At 45.1% G+C, this 21096-nt stretch overlaps 1 protein-coding gene across 3 annotated transcripts in view; it reads right to left on the bottom strand.

Annotated features, from left to right (window-relative positions):
- Positions 1-21096, bottom strand: part of RGS8 (regulator of G protein signaling 8) — a 69733-nt gene that overhangs the window by 30405 nt on the left and 18232 nt on the right. The window lies entirely within an intron of this gene.

The following is a 21096-nucleotide window of genomic DNA, read 5'->3' as shown; positions in this document are numbered from 1 at the left end:
ATGGAAATGCACCTCTCTCCCTCATCCATCACCTAGCAACTTCCCCCTACCTGCATTTGTTACGGAATGAGACTTTTCCCTTTGTTCTGCCCAATCTGCATGTTATCTCTATTTTTCTGTCTTCTGCATTTTTTTCTTCCAAATCACCTTACCCACATGGATCTTCACACTGCCCGGTTCAGTTCCAGAAGGAGGACTCTCTCTTCCTGCTTGCCCTAGTACAGTGGTTCTCCAAGTGTGGTCCCTGGACCGGCAGCGGCAGCCTCACCCGGGAATGTGTTAGAAATGTAAAGTCTCAGGCCCCACCCCCAGACCTACAGAATTGGAAACTCTGGGGATGGGTTCAGCCTTCCGGGTGATCCCAATGCCTGCTAAAGTTTACAAACCGCTGCCCTGTGATAAAGCTTACCTACCTTCTCCCCATTCCGCTGTAGGTCTCTAAGACACAGCCTCTTGCTCCCGCCCAGGACCTAGCTCCAAAGGTACCTAGACTTTGCGGCAAATCATTTCTGAAACCCAGAAGGCAGCATTTGCTAGAGGCAGCAGACATCTCTATGGAAAGTGATGCTTTTCTAATAAAGATACTAGATTCCATTTGTTGAACCTTTTACAATGTAGAAAGCATTGTCACTGGACAGCCCCATGCCATAGTCAGAGAGAGTATTATTATCCCTGTGTCACAGATCAGAGAACTGAGGGTAGAAAAGGTGACCTGCCTTTTTCAAAGTGACACAACACGTCAGAGGCAGCTCAAGGACCAGAATTTGTTTTCTTATGACTCTTAGAGCAGAGCTTTTTCTACTATGTCACACCTGGACCCAGTCTTTCCTGGCAGACCTATTGGTGCATGACCTGTACTCTCACAGTGCACTGATTCTGCTGCAACCACACATTGCCTGAAGACAGGATGAAATAAAAATTCTGATGCTGCCTCTACAGTCACTCATTGTCTCTCTCTGAAAATGTCCACGGTGCCCCTCTGTTAGGCAAAAGGAGCTTAGCGTTATAAAAGGAGATGCGAAAGAAATGTTTTCCATTCCTCAGAATTCCTGTCTTGAATGCTGAGGTTAGCTGGGGTTTAGAATTAAAGCATAAAAAGAATCCTTCACTTCTGGGCATTTTCCTGGTGTACGGCACCATAAGGAAGAGGTACACAGATAAACTGGAGAATAAAAGCCCCCTGGTAACCACTTTGCTAATCCAAGATAAGCTTATATTATAAGGTGGGTCCCCCCTGGATTCCCTGCCCAGGGCCAATGTTTAATGAGCACTTAGTACGTGCCAGACACTGTGCTAAACATCGCACTTCATTATCTTATTTAACTCGCACAACAAACCTACAAGGCCAGCATCTTTATCATCCCTACTTTACAGATGGGAAAAGAGACAAGTCGTTTATAAGTGGCAGAGCTGGTGTCCGATACCAGACTCCATACCTCCAGCCTCTGTTCCACCTCTCGCCTTAACACAAAGGCAGCGTCATCGTGGGACCTCTACCGGCACTGAAATGATAGGATGAGGGACTCTTCCAAGTCTTAAGCTGCCCAGTCCTGTATCCAGGATTTTAAAGGCACCAAGGAGACAGGGCAGGGCTGCAGATGGGCCCAAGTCTCAAGCGGAAGCTGCTCAATATTAACCAGGAAGTCCATAAGCCAACCCAAATGTTTAAGGAAAGATATCATCACGAATAAAGCTTTAAAAGAAAGAACAGGGCTTCCCTGGTGGCGCAGTGGTTGAGAGTCTGCCTGCCAATGCAGGGGACCTGGATTCGTGCCCCGGTCCGGGAAGATCCCACATGCCACGAAGCGGCTGGGCCCGTGAGCCATGGCCGCTGAGCCTGCGCATCCGGAGCCTGTGCTCCGCAACGGGAGAGGCCACAACAGTGAGAGGCCCGCGTACCGCAAAAAAAAAAAAAAAAAAAAAAAAGAAAGAACAGGAATATAAAGAGCAGAGGGTTGAGAGTGTGTGTGGACATGCCTCTAGCATGAGTAAAAAGAAAATTAAAAGCATTCCAAACTTTTTTTTTTTTTTACCCAAACTCTCCTAAACACCAAGGTGTAAGCACACAGCACCCAGTTTGAGCAGCACAGACCTAGTACAGGCCCCTCTCAAGGGAGGACTCTAACTTAATCTTCCTTCCTATAGAGGCAGGTACATAAAGAACACCTGGGGTCGGGGAGGGGCGTGGTATTAAGCCGGACCAAAGGGGTAAGCATCCTGGCATGGTCTTCTTTCCTGAAGGAGAGAGACAGGAAAAGGCAAGCAGGTTGGAGGGCTAATGAGAAAGGCACTCGCTATTTGGACTCTGGTCCAGGGATGCAGAGCTCTGGATCCTTCTCTGGTTACTGCTCCTGAGTTGCTGGCTGAAGACTGGGCGCAGAACATTGCCGCTGTTCGAGACACATGGTTTTTCCCAGGAAAACAGTCATGATAAGCCCTGCTCTGGCATCACGGGCTGCCCTGTACCTTGTTGCTTATCCCCCTCTGCTTTTGCTCTGGGACACCCAGTCCTCTCAGGCACCGGCCACGGCTTCTCTCCAGAATCAGTGCTTTGGTCCTGCCTCTCTTGAGCTGCACGCTGCTTTTCCAGAGATCTTCTAGACAGCCCCACCCTTCTCAGACCCCACAGACTCGACTGCCCCCAAAACAACCACCTTCCCCTCCAAGTGTTCATGACGTCACTCTGTTCTAGCCACTCAGGGTAACAAGTGCAGGTATTTTGGGTTTCTTTTCCTCCATTCCCCTTGCTGAATTTTTTTTTTTTTTTTTTTTGCGGTACACGGGCCCCTCACTGTTGTGCCCTCTCCCGCTGTGGAGCACAGGCTCTGGACGCGCAGGCTCAGCGGCCATGGCTCACGGACCCAGCCACTCCGCGGCATGTGGGATCTTCCCAGACTGGGGCACGAACCCGCGTCCCCTGCATCGGCAGGCGGACTCTCAACCACTGCGCCACCAGGGAAGCCCTGAATTGGTTTTTAAACCTTGTCATTGTATTTCTGATATATTTCTCAGTTTCATCCTCTCCCATCCGTTGACACTGCCATGTCAGAGGTTAGCAGCACCCAGTACAATGCATGCCCTTCCACCCACTCCTCACTAACTGATCTTCCTGCCCCCGTTTCATCACCCGCATTCCCCACAAACGTCCTGGTACACTCCACTTCCATGAGAGTTACCCACTGAATAGATACCATAAAGCAGGTCATCAGTATAATAGTCTTTGATGGGCTCCGTTGTAGCTCTCTGTCCGGCCTGACGGTCCAATAATTTGGTCCCATTTATCTATCCAGTCTCATATCCCATCGTACACACGCGCGTGTGCGTGCACACACACACACACACAGAGACATACGCATGCACGCAAGCACACACCTGATTCCTCTGCTGGTCTCTCTGCCCCGAATGTCCCCACCCTGGGTCTGCTTCTTAACTCCTAGCTCCTTCTCAAAACCCAATACCTCCAAGCTAAAATTTCTCCTTTCCAAAGCTTTTCCAGAACTTCCTCAATCAGGAGGAATCCCCCCATCCCAACACCACCGCTGTGCTGTGTGATTCTCTGACAGCCTGCATCACAGCCTGTAGTTTATCCTTGTGATTTATGTTTTCAGATGCTCCCAAATGACTGTGTGCTCCGCACAGACAGACTCTCTGACTTACTCCCCTTGCTATAAATTCTCATTGCCTTGTATGGAGCAGGTGTTTAATAAATGTCAGCTGTACTTGATTTTGAGTGCATGAGAAAATGTGGAAAATCACCAAGGATTCCTTATGGCAGAAACACACCAGACTTCTGCAGTCTCCAGGTCAAGACGGAAGTCAGTCTAATGCTAATGACACCCAGGGGCAGCAGCACAGGTACCTACAGCATCTGCAAACTATTGTTCCCAACAGCCTGGTCAGGGCAGAGTGGAATTAATCAAGAGCAAAAGGACACCTGCCATTGTCACACAGGCCACAGAAATGTAATTACATTGAAGATAAAGGGAATTATAGACTGCAGTATAATATTTTTAAAAGCCACGACAGTGGAAGAGGAGGTTTATTGCCAAATGCCCCCTGTGTGCTTATTGAATCAACATACCACCTAGGATAGGACCACATTAAAAGCTTTTTAAAAAAGTCATTTTGATATTAGATTTGAATTCTGGTGAGCATGCTAAAGCTTTTCCACAAATCTTTTAAAAGCAATTTCCAGTTTGTAGCTTCCTAGTAACAGTAGAAACATGAATCAACATATGCCACATTGATTTGGGGTTTCCATGGAGACTGGAAGGACACAGGGAAAGGAAGGACAGAAAGAGGCCACTTGGCCCAAAATTCTGCTAAAAAAATGCATCTCGATTCCATTCCTCTGAGCATTAGCAGCCTCATTTCCTGTTCATCAGTTCAAGCATCCAGATATTTAATTTGTAATAAGCCTGCCTGACTTCGCACAAGGAACAGCAGAGGGGACGTGGAAAAAAGTAGCAGCCAAAGGTGTGGGCCCATGAGATTTGCAAAGAGGACCCGAGAAGCACGGGATGTGGAGTCAGAAGAAAGGGCCTCTGGTCCTAACTCTGCCATTAACTAGCTCCGTGATGCTAACTGCCCTTACTAGCTGCCTGATTACTAACATAATCAAAAGCTTTGCATTTATTTCCATTTCCTCATCTGTAAAACACAAATTAACACACCTGCCCTATTTTTCAAGATGGTTAAAAGAAAGAAAAGAGACAGTCTGTGGGAAGGAAAATGCTCTGCAAATTCCAGCACACTGTACCCTGTTATTATATTTAGTGATGTTCTGAGCTTCTCTTTAAATGGAATTTTGCCAGTGAGCAAGTGTATGCAAAACAAGATTGATGACTTAGTAGACTGACCTGGAAAGAAAGAACAGTGGGTTTGACAGCCCGGAGTTTCCATCCCCACTCAGATCTGTAACTGTGGGCAAGTTACTCTCCCTCTCTTGAATGTTATTTTCATCATGTCATCGGCTTGTTATAAGGATTGTAACGATCCTTATGCCAATGTCATCGGCTTGTTATAAGGATTAAATTAGATAATGTCATCGAGTTTAGCACAATGTTTGACAAATGGCAAATGACTGTGAGCCACTATTATTAGCCGTATCAACTGTCTCATCATCTGTAAAATGGGAATTAGAATTCCTACTGCTTCCCTACTTTACAAAGAGGATTACTTCGACGATACCTGCTCAGCTATTTGATAAGCTGTTTGGGAAAACACACCAAATAAATAGATGTTATTATTTAAAGATTAACGTTTGCCACCCGCTAATCTAGGTGACAGCAAAAAGTGTATGAAACACATCTGTAAGGATTCTCAACCTTGGTGGATCGTGGGTTACATAAGTCTCTAGTACTTTTTTCCTTTTCTTTTGTTCCTCTTGCGCCTTCATGTGTCTCCTTACCGCTCCCTGCACCTTTTCTTCTTTCTAGCCTCTTCTCTTTATTGATTATTTTTATACTTCTCCTTCTAAGTGTGTCTAGAGGAACTTTACAATGGAACTTTGGAGGCTTTGGTGTCTAAACTGCCATTGTGCCTTGGATCTAAAATTAAATGGCAGACCGGCACTGGGGGAAATTACATGAAATCAGGAGATGTTGTAGGATAACAGGGCTATCTCTCAGACAATGGTCATTGGTGGTAAAAAAAAAAAAAAAATCTTAAGAAGCACATCGACCTAATGTAGTATATGGAATTTAATTTGCATCCTGATTCATATTAAAACCATAAAAATATTATGAGACAAGGATGGAAATGTGAGCACTGATTAGATATTGTCATTAGTGTGATACTGATATTGAGACTTTTTTTCCTTAAGCAACCTTCTTCTTTAGAAATACACTTGGAAATATTTAGCATTGAAATGATATGCTATCTGGGAACTGCTTCAAAATCATCTAGGGTGGGGACTGCAAGGGGGTCGAAGCTGAGTGGTAGGTACAGAGGGGATCATTGTCCTATTTTCTTGACTCGTGTATATTTGATATTATGCATAAAAAATGTTTTAAGTAGTGTAACCAGTAACAATATGTGCTGTAGTAAAAGGAGCATACCATGTGTAAACTATTAGTGCAAGGAAATCAAAATACGGAAGAAAAGTGCAATTTAAATGGGAATTGACTTCCTGTATATTTTCCATTGTAAATTTTCTTCCCCATAAATAAATCAGTTTTCCAAAAAAACTATTATTTGACTCCTAGGAAGTAGGTGCCAAAATTCATAGAGGTTAGAGTGGGTATAACTCTTAGATATCACCTACAGAAACTAAACTTTAAAGACTTTGCCCAAAGTCACGTTTCTTAGAGTCATAGCCAGGACTCAAGCCCAGAGCTGCTGGGGCAGAATCCAGCTACCTCCTTTCTTCCTGCTGCTGACCTGCCCACCTACACACCCAGAATCCAGGAGGGCAGTAAGTCAATCTCAGCTGAGGATGCAAAGGATGATCTGTTCGCTTACCTCCCCAACACTTCTCTGTTCTTATTATGACCTCAGCCTTAAACAGCGAACTCAGTTTTTACAAATCAGCTTCCCAGTGGCCAGCTGACTTCTGTAAAGGCAGCTGAAGGGCAGGAAGCCACAGTACAGAGAGGGCTCATGTAACACAATCCTTCACACGCCCACAGCCTCATCTCCTGTTTCATCAAGATAATCCAGGCCTCAGGAACGAAATACCTCAGGCTCTGTCCCCATCTCCTCCCCTACAAGTCTGTCCACATTTACACACATCCACCCCTCTCAGATGTGTCTATTCAGGGCAAATTCTTCCTCCTTAGCTTCGAGCCCCTCCTTCCCCACTTACCTTGCTTTATCAACTCTCTCCTCTATCTTTATTCTCTCTCTCTCTCTCTCTCTCCCATTATACTTACAAATAAAAATACTCTTTCATTTAAAAAACATTCTGTCTTGGGTATTCCTCTCTTTGCCAGCAAAGCTGTCTGAGAGAATCTCCCATTTCCCTGCTTCCTATCCCGTCCTCAATCCTTCACAATTGGCATGCATCCCTACCACTCCCTTGAAAGAGCGACTCCCATCTTGTGAGGTCAAATGACCCTTGTCCTTAAGGACCTCTTCACTGCATTCACCACGGTGACCATTCACTTCTAGCATCTCTACTCTCTTCACCTCCCCGAACTTACACTCTCCTAACTGCCCTGTCCCTTGGTCTCCTTTGCTGCCTCCTCCTCCCCCATAAATGTTGATACTCTCCTGCCCTCTAACCTTGGCTGCCTGCCCTTCTCTCCTTAAATGCTTCTTCAGCAATCTCATTCTTGTCCACAGTCCTAACTACACGGCTATACTGACCATCTCTAAATACTTTCCTCTAATTCTGGGCCCCCTGCCAGGTGTAAACATTCTTATAGCCCATGGGTTGCTGAACATACCCCTCAGATATTCCCCAGGTACGACAAATGCAAATGTGTCTAAAAATCGAGCACACCATATCCCTTTCTTTTCCTGACCCATTTTATGCCCCACCCTACCTGCCACACACACAAATCTTGGCTTCCTCTGGAAGCCCTGGTTTCAGTTTCTGGCACCACCATCCACTGAGTAACTCAAGCCAAAAATAGGGAAGTAATTAGAGATGACACCTTTTCTGTCATCTCTCATAGTCAACCAGTTACCAAATCATACTGATTAAATCTCCTTCATAGTTTTTACACCTGCCTCCACTCCATCCTTACTACCACTGCTCTGGTTCACGTCCTGGCTCGTGGTCCCTAGTTCTTGTCCTCGTGATCTGGGATCCAGGATTCCTCCTGAAATTCAACTCCATTCTGCAGCCATAATCTCCTGTTTAAATCACAAAGGTGATTATGTTCCCTTCCCCTTACAACCTATAAGCCCCGCTAGCCTAAGGATAAAGTTTGGGCTTGAATAAAGATTCTGACACATAAGACTTCCCTGGTGGCGCAGTGGTTAAGAATCTGCCTGCCAATGCAGGCAACACGGGTTCGAGCCCTGGTCCGGGAAGATCCCATATGCCGCGGAACAACTAAGCCCGCGTGCCACAACTACTGAAGCCTGCGAGCCACAACTACTGAAGCCTGCGTGCCTAGAGCCTGTGCTCCACAACAAGAGAAGCTACTGCAAGGAGAAGCCCGTGCACCGCCACTAAGAGTAGCCCCCAATCGCTGCAACTAGAGAAAGGCTGCGTGCAGCAACGAAGACCCAACGCAGCCAAAAAAAAAGAAAAAAAAAAAAGATTCTGACACATAAACTCCCCAAGTGCTGGGTCCTGCCTACCTGGAGAGTCACCCCCCACCGCCGTGGCTTTTGCTTCATGCTCCAGTGACTCCACGCTGTTCACAATCTTGAGCACACACCACGGCTCCAAGTTTCTAGGCCTCGTTTCTACCATTCACTCTGCCTACTCACCCTTCAAGCTGCACTTCAGGACCACCTCCTCCAGGCAGCTTCCCCTGTACAGCCAGGTTCCGCAAGTGCCCTACTCTGTGCTCCCAGACATACTTCCCTAACCTCAGCCCCTGGCACGATTAAGTGCCTGCAACTCTCTTCTCCTAACCAGACTCTCTCAAGTTCACCAAGGATAGGAAAGTATATCCTCTCATTCGTTCTTCCATTCATTTATTCAACTAACATTTAGGTATCTCCTGTGGGTCACGCAATGTACCAGGCAGCATAGGTCCATCACATGACCTATGTACACTACACAGGTAAAAAATGTTTTTTTCATCTCTACATCACCAACACCTAGCCCAGAGCTTGGCACCAAGAAGATGCTCAGTAAATGTTCGTTGAACATAACTGAACCAGCCGTCAGGTGGGTGAGCGAAACTATGTTTGGAGCATGATGCTGGCTGGAAGAGGCAGCATGGAGTCACAGAAACAGCAGGGGCTCCCGCGTCTGGTAACAAGGGCTCAAACTCCAACTCCACCCCTTCATGGCTGGGTCATCTTGGCTTAAGACCTTGCTTTCCCATCTCTGAAATCAGAATACTAAGGCAACACCAACTTCCTGTGTTACTGCAAAAATTCAATAGATATATGAGCAAACATGGATTGTAAATTCTTCAGCCTTATGAAAACATGGAGATCATCTGAGTCATAGAAGATAGAGGCCCAGCACCAAATAGGGGTGGAGGGGAGGCTGCGGAGGAAAGGGCAACAGGACCTAGCTTTCAAAGCCCTGGGGCTGAGATGTCAGCGCACGAGGCACTGCCACAACTGAAATGTGGCTCTCCTCCTTTCGCGCAGTGCCAGGGTGCTGGTTATCAATCTCTTCACCTTCGTAGGCAGTAACAAATGCTTTACCATTTGCCATCAGGGTCTACAGAAAGCAGCTTCAGCACTCTCCCCCTCCTCTGAATATAAAATAAGCTCTTTCTAATCCTCCATTTTTAATGACTTCAGCCAATGGCTCTTATGTCCTCCCTGCCAGCTACATTCCAGCCAGCCACCTAGAGTAGTGCAAAAAGGAAACTCCACAAGCCATCAGACCTAGGGACGGGGGCTGGTCGCAACAGCGGCAGGAAATAGTGGTGTGGAGACTGGGGACAGTTCTCCCGCTGGGATCTGCTACTACCTTCACGGAGCTCTCTGGGAAATGAGATGCCTTGCTTTCGAGCCTGTGCTGGGTGCACATTAATGCCTGCACTGGGGGCGGGAGGAGGGACCAGGGTTGTGTGGGTGTGTTCTGATGCACAAAGATGCTGGGCAAATTCTGACACTTCTCCTTGAGAGACAAGGCCCTGGTGGGAATCTACCTTAAGCCATGCAGCTTCTCTGAGACCCTCTTCTTCCTAGGACCTTTTATTGAAGGATTCAAAAGCTTTGTGGAAATTCCATGCAGAGAACACTGATAAATGTTCTGATGAGAATGCTGATGCTTCTTGGACAGCAAAAAATATTCTAATCCTCTAGGCACAGAGGAGACACAAGGAGCATTTCTAGTGACTCTGGAGCTGTAGGTATTTGGACAAAGGGGAAATGAGAAAGCACAAAACAGACAGCCTGGGATAGGATTAACAGGACCAGTATTCTAAGCCATGAAATCATGATACACAACAAAACTTACATTTGTATGGCACTGTCGCAGCCTACAGACTGCTTTCACTTCTTTAGCTGATCGGGTTTCTTAAGCTCCTTGAGACTCAGTTTGGGGAATTCGGGAGGATTAAACAGCAGCACGTAAGGAAAGTACCTAGCAAAGTTTCCCGGCAATCTTGATAATTGGGAGCTATCATTATTTTTTTCAGTTGATCCTCACAAAAACCTTTCGAGGTAAGTTGGGCACTTGTTTTTGTGCCCATTTTACAAATTACAAAACGAAAACTATTCAGGAGCCCTGAGTGAAGGGCACAGGGTAATTCAATTAATGACCCTAGGGAGACTCGAACCCAGGACAGCCAGGGCTTCTTCCACTCTATACAACGTCACATCATTTTCAATGCTGCTGCTGCTGACCTCTCCCTGAGAGCCACATTTGGACGGTTTTCTAAATGGAAATACGATGGATTTGTGCCGTCCATCCACACTCTTGTTCAATCCCCCGGGAGTCCCTGGCATTTGTGAAATGGCTCTTGTGGCTGAAGAACCATGCTCTTCAGGCCAGAGCTCACTGACCCATAGGGGAAACACCTTGGCTTCGTTAGCAGGTCTAATTCAACTGGACAAAGAATATGAGGAAGTTTTCAGATTCCTTCGTGTGTAAGGCACTGTGTGAAATTTTTTTTTAAATGCCAGGGCTTCCTTGGTGGCGCAGTGGTTGAGAGTCCGCCTGCTGATGCAGGGGACGCGGGTTCGTGCCCCGGTCCGGGAGGATCCCACATGCCGCGGAGCGGCTGGGCCCGTGAGCCATGGCCGCTGAGCCTGCGCGTCCGGAGCCTGTGCTCCACGGCGGGAGAGGCCACGGCAGTGAGAGACCTGCGTACCGCAAAAAAAAAAAAAAAAAAAAAAAAATGCCAGAAGGACCTGGTCCCCAGGAGCAGCTTACCTCTGCCCAGCCATGGTGGGCTAGGAGTCACCCAACACACTCCAATCCCCACTCACCCCACTCCCATCAACTTTCCTCTAGGACACCTCCTCTAAGGATTGAGCAGAGAGCAAATGGCTAATAAAAAGTAGTTTGCCAGATTGATTGAGAGTTCATAGAGCTATTGTGCCCAAACTAAAAATAATAGCTGTCATCAGCATAATACCACATTGCATGTTTAGAGCTTTGAACTTTCCCCAAGCACTTAGATGTGCTCATGATAACAGTTACCTCACTCCCCCACATTCCAGCACCTCTTGCATCTTCCAAGACAACCCTGGAGTTTTCCAAAACTGTAGGAACAAATAATTCAAAAATGACCCAAGTGGGGCTTCCCTGGTGGTGCAGTGGTTGAGAGTCCGCCTGCCGATGCAGGGGACACGGGTTCGTGCCCCGGTCTGGGAAGATCCCGCATGCCGCGGAGCTGCTGGGCCCGTGAGCCATGGCCGCTGAGCCTGCGCGTCCGGAGCCTGTGCTCCGCAACGGAAGAGGCCACAGCAGTGAGAGGCCCGCGTACCGCAAAAAAAAAAAAAAAAAAAAAATGACCCAAGTTGCAGGATGGGGTAGGCTTTCCTTCCTATTTCATTAGATTGAATGCTTTCCAAGATAATGACTATGAGGACCTGAAAAGCAGGTTTTGAGTATGGAGTGAAACAATAGACCGATACCGAGTGACTCTAACACAGAGAAAAGCCACCTTCCTCCTCCATGGCCCCCCTAGACAGCTCTGAGAAGGACCCAGTTAGCTGATGCCAAAGATTCATCACCTCCTGTAGGTGGTAACTGTGTCCTCGACTCACTGCTTAGAAATTGGTGACCTGCCAAAAAAAAAAAAAAAAAAAAACTGCAGCTATGTGTGGTGATGGATGTTAACTGGACTTAATTGTGGTGATCTTTTCACAATATATACATATATCAAATCGTTATGTTGTATACTTGAAAACCAAAATAATGTTATATGTCACTTGTATCAATTTTAAAAGAACATCGTCCAAGCAAGTCTCATTCTAAGAATATGTCTAAGAAAACAATCCAGAATGTGAACAAAATTTTAACTATGATGTTATGTCAGCATTATGTATAATAATAAAAAGGTGGAATAATATTTTTAAACTAGAAATTGGTGACCTGCCAGTGGATGTGTTAATTAACTCGACGGTGGGAATTCTTTCACCATGTATACATGCATCAAATCATCCCATTGTGCACTTTAAACCTATTATAATTTTATTTGTTATTACATCTCAATAAAGCTGAAAAAAAAAGAAATTGGTGACCTCCAGTGTATTTTGATCTCCCTCAAACTCATTGTGATTGTGAGTCCTCCTGCGTTGGAATGTGTCACCCGTGTTAGTCACCAGCAACACGGGAGACCTGCATGCTGTCTGGAAACAGAAGAGATCCTGTGGGCAGCCAGACTACTGTGCAGGTGATCCGCTTAAAACAACAGCAGAAAAAAACATGAATGAAACTAACAGAGACAGCGTCATGGTCCAGACAGCAACCTACCATATTCGCAGAGTTCCCGAAGGGATCTGAGGGAAGATACTGCATCCCTTTGGATCAGAAGGCAGGTTTCAGGGGACCTGGGGAGTTGGGATCGAGGAGGAGGAAGAAGAAAAAAAGGACATTTACAGCTTAGCGCCCACTAACTGGGAAGAATGGGCATATTCCTGCACCCTTGTTCCTAGCAAGGGTGACTGACTTAACCCATTCTGAGGAGCTCTATTAGAGAAAGAAGGAGGATTATGACTGGCGGGCAGCGCCTTTTCTGCCTTGGGTTGTTCTGCACTTCCCAGCAAGACTCGTGGCTCAGGACGACCTGTTCAGGGCCCCACTCAGGCCCTGCTGGAAGAGCCGCTCTCTCTTACCTGTCTGGCGGTGGGCAGTGCAGCTGGGAAGGTGTGGCTGGCGTGAGCCCCAGCTGGGCATGGCTCGGTGAAGCCCTGGGTGACAGGGTCGGCCACCTCCTGGTACATGGGAGAGGGTGGCCGAGGGGCAGCTCACCTCACCTCGGCCCCTAGCAGAGCGGCTGCAACACGCAGCTCCCACTAGCTCAGCTCCTCTCCTGCCTGGCTTTGCAGCTCATGAACCGGAATGCAGCTAGCGCCAGGGGAAGGGGGTGGGGAAGAGGCGGGAGGGGAGGGGGCACTCTGACAGATGATGCGCACTGCCACGCAGAGTCGGGGGAGGACCGCAGACTCGAACAGGGTGGCACTGCCTCTGTGGCTCTCCTGCTGACAATTTGTTCACTGGCAGCTGCCTCCGAGGGGCCAACACTCTGCAGAATTCAGAGAGAGGCAGAGCCCAGAGGGGTCTGAGGGTGGAGGTTGGGGAGGGAGGAGGTCCCCTGGGTCGCACACCGAGGAAGGGCGTGAAGCAGGGTAACTGGCATCAGGGAGAGAGAAGAACCTGCTTTGGCTCAAGAACAGACCAGGTTGGACACGAGAGACAAAGGCCCTGTTCCTGCTCTGGCTTCAAGGTGGTCCCTCTCCTGCCACAGCCCACAAGCCAGGCCACTCTGGCTTAGGAATTCAGAATGGCTGGGCAACGTAGACCAAGCACAATTCCAAACTTCTCCACGAGGAGACAAAAATCAGGCCTAGAAGAGTACAATGCATGAAATGTTTCGTGTTATTTTTCACTCCACGCCACAGGCAAGCCTGAGTGTCCCCTCTTACCATGTCCCAACCTGTGACGGGTGTGAGGTAGCAAAAACAAAGGAGCGAGAGGGAGGCCCAGGAGGGGACGGAGAGAGCGTGTCACGGGATGCTTCTGTCTGTAAAGTTCCATTTGGATGGTGAAGAGCGAAACCTTTTGGGCAGCTCGGGCCAGCAGCTTCTGAGCGTCAGGGACAACCCTTCGCATTGGATTCTCCAGCCTACTCTACCTGCCGCCCACATGCGGCCGGTTCACCGCACAGGTCCCTGAATAGAGTCATCGGCTCTATTTACAACCACAGCCAGAGAAAGAGGCTGACTGGGAAACAAGCAAACAGTGAAGCCAGAGAAGACCAAAGGAAGTGCAGCTGCGGAGACTCAACAAGCACAGCTAATGAAGGGAAACAGCTCACAAATGAGGGCCTTTTCCGGAGGGAGGGGTGGGATACAAGGGCCAAGAACTGCGACAGACTTCCAGAGAATCGTCCTCTCCACTACAAGCTAGTTCTTTTCCTTTAGGTCTGCCTTCAGATGCCCTGATGAGTGCTGCCCCGGATGACCCTCAGGGGATGGTTGCTCCAGTTAGGACAGTGCCTCTGAAAAGGGTCACGATCACCATTTCACTGCAGCATCAAACACTGCCCCAATTCAACAAAATCAGGGCAATTCAAACAATCGTTGGAGCCTACTGTGTGCTGTGGGGTTGCAAAGATGACTGAGACATCCTTGTCATGGCTCGGGTGATCCAAGGAGAGAGAGATTTAAATAAGTGATGCTAGTGTGTAGATAAGTGAACTAAGGACACAAAGAGTGACACAGAAACACTGGGGGGAGGAGAGACCAGGTCCACGTGAGAAAGCAGAGCTGTCCTCTCACAGGAAGCCTCATCTGACCCGCACAGTGAAGGTTACCTGTGGATTTTGACCAGCGGAGTTTAGTGAGAGGAGAATTCAAGGCTGAGGAACAGCCTGGGCAAAGGCACAGAGTCTAGAGGTGCCCCAGGTGTTTGGGGAACAGTGAGTGCTCTTCCTAGGGAGGCTGGAGAAGAAAGTAAAGTGTGATAGGAGGCCGCAGTGGAGGATGTACATTAATGGGTACATTGCAACCAGATGGTAAAAAAAAAAAAAAATTTAAATAAAGGAGTGTTGGTCAAATCATTTGCATTATCAGATCTGAGTTTTGGGGGTTTTTTGAATTTTATTTTATTTATCTTTTATACAGCAGGTTCTTATTAGTTATCTATTTTATACATATTAGTACATATATGTCAATCCCAATCTCCCAGTTCATCCCATCCCCCCACCCCGCTTTCCCCCCTTGGTGTCCATACTTTTGTTCTCTGCATCTGTGCCTCTACTTCTGCCTTGCAAATGGGTTCATCTGTACCATTTTTCTAGAGTCCACATATATGCGTTAATATACGATATTTGTTTTTCTCTTTCTAACTTACGTCACTCTGTATGACAGTCTCTATCTAGGTCCATCCACATCTCTACAAATGACCCAATTTCGTTCCCTTTTATGGCTGAGTAATATTCCATTGTATATATGTACCACATCTTCTTTATCCATTCGTCTGTCGATGGGCATTTAGGTTGCTTCCATGACCTGGCTATTGTAAATAGTGCTGCAATGAACATTAGGGTGCGTGTGTCTTTTTGAATTGTGGTTTTCTATGGGTATATGCCCAGCAGTAGGATTGCTGGGTCATATGGTAATTTTATTTTTAGTTTTTTAAGCAACCTCTATACTGTTCTCCACAGTGGCTCTATCAATTTACATTCCCACCAACAGTGCAAGAGGGTTCCCTTTTCTCCACACCTGCTCCAGCATCTGTAGTTTGTAGATTTTCTGATGATGCCCATTCTAACTGGTGTGAGGTGATACCTCATTGTAGTTTTGATTTTCACTTCTCTAATAATTAGTGATGTTGAACAGCTATTCATGTTCCTCTTGGCCATCTGTATGTCTTCTTTAGAGAAATGTCTATTTAGGTCTTCTGCCCATTTTTGGATTGGGTTGTTTGTTTTTTTAATAGTGAGCTGCATGAGCTGTTTATATATTTTGGAGATTAATCTTTTGTCTGTTGATTCGTTTGCAAATATTTTCTCCCATTCTGAGGGTTGTCTTTTTGTCTTGTTTGTAGTTTCCTTTGCTGTGCAAAAAAAAGCTTTTAAGTTTCATTAGGTCCCATTTGTTTATTTTTGTTTTTATTTCCATTTCTCTAGGAGGTGGGTCAAAAAAGATCTTGCTGTGATTTATGTCAAAAAGTGTTCTTCCTATGTTTTCCTCTAAGATTTTTATAGCGTCTGGTCTTACATTTGTCTTTAATCCATTTTGAGTTTATTTTTGTGTATGGTGTTAGGGAGTGTTCTAATTTCATTCTTTTACATGTAGCTGTCCAGTTTTCCCAGCACCACTTATTGAAGAGGCTGTCTTTTCTCCATTGTATATCCTTGCCTCCTTTGTCATAAATTAGTTGACCATAGGTGCATGGGTTTATCTCTGGGCTTTCTATCCTGTTCCATTGATCTATATTTCTGTTTTTGTGCCAGTACCATATTGTCTTGATTACTGTAGCTTTGTAGTATAGTCTGAAGTCAGGGAGTCTGACTAAAGTTCCCCACTATTATTGTGTTACTTTTGATTTCCTTTTTTATAACTGTTAGCATTTGCCTTATGTATTGAGGTGTTCCTGTGTTGTGTGCATATATATTTATAATTGTTATATCTTCTTCTTGGATTGATCTCTTGATCATTATGTAGTGTCCTTCCTTGTCTCTTGTAACATTCTTTATTTTAAAGTCTATTTTATCTGATATGAGTATTGCTACTCCAGCTTTCTTTTGATTTCCATTTGCATGGAATATCTTTTTCCATCCCCTCATGTTCAGTCTGTAGGTCTGAAGTGGGTCTCTTGTAGACAGCATATAGATGGGTCTTGTTTTTGTATCCATTCAGCAAGCCTGTGTCTTTTGGTTGGAGCATTTAATCCATTCACACTTAAGGTAATTATCGATATGTATGTTCCTATTACCATTTTCTTAATTGTCTTGGGTTTGTTTTTGTAGGTCTTTGTCTTCTCTTGTGTTTCCCACTTAGAGAAGTTCCTTTAGCATTTGTTTTAGAGCTGGTTTTGTGGTGCTGAATTCTCTTAGGTTTTGCTTGTCTGTAAACTTTTGATTTCTCCGTCAAATCTGAATGAGATCATTGCCAGGTAGAGTAATCTTGGTTGTAGGTTCTTCCCTTTCATCACTTTAAATATACCGTGCCACTCCCTTCTGGCCTGTAGAGTTTCTGCTGAGAAATCAGCTTTTAACTTTATGGGAGTTCCCTTGTATGTTATTTGTCATTTTTCCCTTGTTGCTTTTAATAAGTTTTCTTTGTCTTTAATTTTTATCCATTTGATTACTATATGTCTCAGCGTGTTCCTCCTTGGGTTTATCCTGCCTGGGACTCTCTGTGCTTCCTGGACTTGGGTGGCTATTTCCTTTCCCATGTTAGGGAAGTTTTCAACTATAATCTCTTCAAATATTTTCTCAGGTCCTTTTTCTCTTCTCCTTCTGGGATCCCTGTAATGAAAATGTTGGTGTGTTTAATGTTGTCCCAGATGTCTCTTAGGCTGTCTTCATTTCTTTTCATTCTTTATTCTTTATTCTGTTCTGCAGCAGTGAATTCCACCATTCTGTCTTCCAGGTCTCTTATCAATTCTTCTGCCACAGTTATTCTGCTATTGATTCCTTTTAGTGTATTTTTAATTTCAGTTATTGTATTGTTCACCTCTGTTTGTTCTTTAATTTTTCTAGGTGTTTGTTCTTTAATTCTTCTAGGTCTTTGTTAAATATTTCTTGCAACTTCTCAATCTTTGTCTCTACTATTTTTCTGAGGTTCTGGATCATCTTCACTATCATTATTCTGAATTCTTTTTTTGGAAGGTTGCCTATCTCCACTCCATTTAGTTGTTTTTCTGGGGTTTTATCTTGTTCCTTCATCCGGTACATAGTCCTCTGCCTTTTCATTTTGTCTATCTGTGAAATGTGGTTTTCATTCCACAGGCTGCAGGACTTTAGTTCTTCTTGCTTCTACTGTTTGCCTTCTGGTGGATGAGGCTATCTAAGAGGCTTGTGCAAGCTTCCTGATGGGAGGGACTGGTGGTGGGTAAAGGTGGGTGTTGCTCTGGTGGGCAGAGCTCAGTAAAACTTTAATCCACTTGTCTGCTGATGGGTGGGGCTGAGTTTCCTCCCTGTTGGTTGTTTGGCCTGAGGTGTTCCAGCACTGGAGCCTGCAGGCTCTTTGGTGGGGGTAATCGTGGCCTCCAGCAGGGCTCACACCAAGGAGTACTTCCCAGAACTTCTGCTGCCAGTGTCCTTGTCCCCGCAGTGAGTCACAGCTGCCCCCCCCCGCCTCTGCAGGAGACCCTCCAACACCAGCAGGCAGGCCTGGCTTATTCTCCTATATGGTCACTGCTCCTTCCCCCTGGGTCCCAATGCACACACTACCGTGTGTGTGTCCTTCAAGAGTGGAGTCTCTGTTTCCTCCAGTCCTGTCGAAGGTCTGCAATCAAATCCCACTAGGCTTCAAAGTCTGACTCTCTGGGAATTCCTCCTCCCGCTGCCGGACTCCCAGGTTGGGAAGCCTGATGTGGGGCTCAGAACCTTCACTCCAGTGGGCAGACCTCTGTGGTATAAGTGTTTACCGCAGTTTGTGAGTTACCCACCCAGCGGCTATGGGATTTGATTTTATTGTGATTGCACCCCTCCTACCGTCTCATTGCGGTTTCTGCTTTGTCTTTGGACATGGGGTATCTTTTTTGGTGAGTTCCAGTGTCTTCCTGTCAACGATTGTTCAGCAGTTAGCTGTGATTCCAGTGCTGTTGCAGGAGGGATGGGTGCACGTCCTTCTACTCCATCATCTTGAACCAATCTCCAGATCTGAGTTTTAAGGAGATACTGAGTAGAGAGAGATTGGAGGAAAATGAAGCCAATCAAAGTTATTGTAAATCTCTGGGTGAGAGAGGATGAACAAAGTACAGAGATCTGTGAAGGCTGAATCAGCAGGTCTTGATTTGAAATGAGGGATGGAAGAGTTCAGAATGGGGAAGGATGGGAGGGAGATGGGATCTACAACCTTACATTTGAAAACAGGCTTTGAAAGCTAGGGGACCCAAGAGAAAGAGCAGATGTAGGCTGGTAACAGGAAAACTAATGTGTTTGGTTTGGGATTGTTTGAGCCCTGTTACTATTCCAGGGAAGAAGACGAAGAGGAGATGGAAATATAGTGCTGGATCTTAGCAAAAGCGTGGAAAGCTGGGAGCTCTCTCCTTGAAGATAAGAGATGGGAGTAGATGAAATCACTCAAGAGAGGGGCTGAGGGCAGAACCTTGAGAAGTGACTATATTTAAAAGAGGAGGAGAGAAAGAGGAGTCAATCAGATATTATCAGAGTGAGTGATAAGGAAACCAGAGGAATGAAATGTAATAGAAGACAGGAAAGATGAGCTTTTGAGAAGCAGGTGTCAAATACCTTGGGGAAGTCAACGTGAGTGATAACTGAAATGAAGATGGTGGCAGACTTTGAATTTCAGGCTGAATTGGTGACCATTGAGAAAATGGTTTGAAAAAATAAACTACGGGCTCCACCCCCAGATTTTCCCATTCAGTAGGTCTAGGGTGGGTCCTGAGAATTTGCATTTCTAACAAATTCCCAGCAATGCTGATGTTGCATGTCTAGGACCACACCTGACAACTACTGGCTTAGGGTATTCCTGCCCAGATTTCCACATCATGGCAAACACAGAAAACAGTTTTTGACAGCAAAGGAAACCAACAGAGTGAAAAGGCAACCTACCAAATGGAAGAAAACAGTTGCAAATCATATAAGGGGTTAATATCCAAACTATACAAAGAACCCATATAACTCAGTATCAGAAAACCAAACAGTCCAATTTGAAAATGGGCAGAGGATCTGAATAGACATTTTTCCAAAGAAGATGTACAGATGCCCAACAGGTACATGAAAGTGCTCAACATCACTAATCATCAGGGAAATGCAAATCAAAACCACAGTGAGATATCACCTCATGCTTGTTAGAATGGCTATTATCAAAAAGACAAGAAATACCAAGTGCTGGTGAGGATGAGGAGAAAAGGGAACCTTTGCATTGTTGGTAGGAATGTAAATTGGTGCAGCTGCTATGGGAAACATTTATGGAGGTTCGTCAAAAAATTCAAAATAGAACTACCATGAGATCCAGCAATTCAACTTCTGGATATTTATCTGAAAGAAATAAAACAATAACTTGAAAAGATATCTGAACCTCCATGTTCATTGCAGCACTATTTATAATAGCTAAGATGTGCACAGACATAGAGAACAGACTTGTGGTTGCCAAGGGGGATGGGGGATGGGGGAGGGAAGGACTGGGAGTTTGGGATGAGCAGATGCAAACTAGTATATACAGGTTGGATAAACAACAAGGTCCTACTGTATAGCACAGGGAATTATATTAAATATCCTGTGGTAAACCATAATAGAAAGAATATTAAAAAGAATATATATCTATAACTGAGTCACTTTGCTGTACAGCAGAAATTAACACAACACTGTAAATCAACTATACTTCAATAAAATTTAAAAAAAATAAAAACTTAAAAAAAAAACCAGTAGCCAAGGTATGGAAACAAATGTTCATCAATGGATGATGGACAAAGAAAATGTGGTATATATATACATATATACACATAATAGAATGGAAATGTGTATACACACACACAATGGAATACTATTCAGCCATTAAAAAGAATGAAACCTTGCCATTTGCAACAACATGGATGGACCTTGAGGGCATTATGCTATGTGAAATAAATCAGACAGAGAAAGATAAATACCATATGATCTTACTTGTATGTGGAATCTAAACAAACAAAGTCTCATAGATACAGAGAACAGATTGGTGGCTACCAGAGGTGGGAGGTAGGGGTTGAGTGAAATGGGTGAAGGGGGTCAAAATGTACAAACTTCTAGTTGTAAAATAAATGAGTCACGTGATGTAATGTACAGCATGGTGACTATAGTTAATGATACTATATTGTATATTTGAAAGTTGCTAAGAGGGGAAGTCTTAAAAGTTCTCTCCTCACAAGAAAAAAAAACTGTAACTATTTGTGGTAATGGATTTAAACTATTATTGTTGTGATCACTTCACAATACATACAAATGTTGAACCATTATTTGTACACCTGAAACTAATGTTATATGTCAGATATACTGCAATAAAAATGTTTAAAGATGGATCTATTTAACAAAAAGATCACTAAAAGAGTTCGTAACCTTCCCAAGACTTTTTTCCTTCTGAATCTCAGATTTTGCATGATTAAGTAGCAATTTATGAGAAAAATGAATCACATTTGCATTCAAAATACAACCCTTTTCTCTT

Source organism: Leucopleurus acutus (assembly GCF_964270905.1).
Source record: "Leucopleurus acutus genome assembly, chromosome: 2".
Classification (NCBI taxonomy): Eukaryota; Metazoa; Chordata; class Mammalia; order Artiodactyla; family Delphinidae; genus Leucopleurus; species Leucopleurus acutus.
Note: the sequence above shows the minus strand (reverse complement) of the source record. Positions and strands in the feature narration are given on the sequence as shown.